We start from the raw sequence: 1,975 nt of genomic DNA, 5'->3' as shown, positions 1-1,975 counted from the left end.
GCCAGGACAGAGCCTGAGCTGCTCTGTAGCACCGCAGCGGGTCCAGCTCCATGCTGAATGAAATCCCAGGACCTGACTTCACTGAATCTATGCTGGTGACCTTGTGAAAACAACAGCTGACAGACACCTGGGCCATGTACCATCATGCCCATGGTTAAGGTGGGGACAAGAGCAGTGCCAACACTACACTGTGAGAGCTTGCAGAACACATGAGAGTGGGCAACAGAGCACACCCTGAGGTGAACACTCCTAGAGGAGTAATACTCAGTGACTTCTCTCCCAGTGGGTGTGCTCCAATCCCACCTGCCTTGCACCACAGATCAGAATCACAGCGAAGACTCAGATCTGGGGGCTCTATTCCACCACGCAGGGAGCAGGCACCACCAGAGACAGGGCAGTAACAACCACAGAACAAGGGGGAAACAGCCCTGAATATCCAGGTCAGGCTCTGGTCACAGTTAACAGCAATCAGAGCACAGATCAAGAGAGGATAAGGGCACAAACCTCTGGACCAACCTCACCCACCAAGGTGCAGATACCAGAAGGAAGATTAACTACGTGGATGCACCCTTCAAGACAAAGACCACATACAGAATGCAGGACAATATGAGATGGCAAATAAATACATTATAGGGGAAGAAACAAGATAAAACCCTCCAAGGACCAGTGAATTAAGAGGTGATAGGCAATCTAATGATTACTTCTTGCTTTAAGTCATCTTAAGTGGAGACATGAAGCACTTTCACAAATCCTAGGTGCCTAGTATTTCTTAAATCCATTTCTTGCCACACATGTTTCTGAGAATGTTCTATTAGATGTTTCAGGCTAAGAATCATAAATGATAGTGACAGAAAACTAGTCAGAACCTGAGGACACATAAGACAGTGTCTGAGGAAGTTGAATACAAATATGATAAACTTAATACACTACTAGTTTTAAGAAACTAAATAAGAAGAGAGACTTTAAAACTATGATTGAAAGAGGGAGCTCTACTCATTGCTCTGTGGAGACTTAAATGGGAAGGAAATCAATAGGACAGTAAAGACTAGAGGTCTCTTTAAAAAAATTAGAGGTACCGGGAATATTTCATCCAAAGATGGGAACAATAAAGGACAAAAACGGGATGGACCTAAAAGAAGTAGAAGATATTAAGAGAAGTTGGCAAGAATATATGGAAGAACTATACAAAAAAGATCTTAATGACCGAGATAACCACGATGGTGTGGTCACTCACCTAGTAACAGACATCCTGGCATCCAAAGTAAAGTCGCCTTAGAAGGCATGACTACCAACAAAGCTACTGCAGGTGATGGAACTCCACCTGACCTATTTCAAGTCCTCAAAGATGATAATGCTAAAGTTCTGCACTCAATAAGCCAGCAAATGTGGAAAACTCAGCAGTGGCCTCAGGATGGGAAAAGGTCAGTTTTCATTCCAATCACAAAAAAGGCAATGCCAAAGAACGCTCAAACTACTACACAATTTCCCTCATTTCAAACAATAGCAAAACTCAAAATTCTCCAAGCGAGGCTTTAAAAGTATGTGAACCGAGAGTTTCCAGATGTTCAAGCTGGATTTAGAAACGGCAGAGGAATCAGAGATCAAATTGCCAACATCCGCTGGATCATCGAAAAAGCAAAAGAGTTCCAGAAAAACATCTATTTCTGCTTTATTGACTATGCCAAAGCCTTTGACTGTGTGGATCACAATAGACTGTGGAAAATTCTGAAAGAGATGGGACTATCAGACCACCTGACCTGCCAATTGAGAAATCTGTATGCAGGTCAGGAAGCAACAGTTAGAACTGGACATGGAACAACAGACTGGTTCCAAATAGGAAATGGAGTACGAAAAGGCTGTATATTGTCACCCTGCTTATTTAACTTATATGCAGAGTACATCATGAGAAACGCTGGACTGGAAGAGGCACAAGCTGGAATCAAGATTGCCGAGAGAAATATCAATAACCTCAGAT

General features: G+C 43.0%; 1 long non-coding RNA gene across 1 annotated transcript in view; it reads right to left on the bottom strand.

The window, feature by feature from the left end:
- Positions 1 to 1,975, bottom strand: part of LOC104991327 — a 5,395-nt gene that overhangs the window by 1,707 nt on the left and 1,713 nt on the right. The window lies entirely within an intron of this gene.

This window comes from Bison bison, unplaced genomic scaffold (genome assembly GCF_000754665.1).
Source record: "Bison bison bison isolate TAMUID 2011002044 unplaced genomic scaffold, Bison_UMD1.0 scf7180017847698, whole genome shotgun sequence".
Classification (NCBI taxonomy): Eukaryota; Metazoa; Chordata; class Mammalia; order Artiodactyla; family Bovidae; genus Bison; species Bison bison.
The sequence above is the reverse complement of the archived record's forward strand: the minus strand, read 5'-3'. Positions and strand labels throughout refer to the sequence as shown.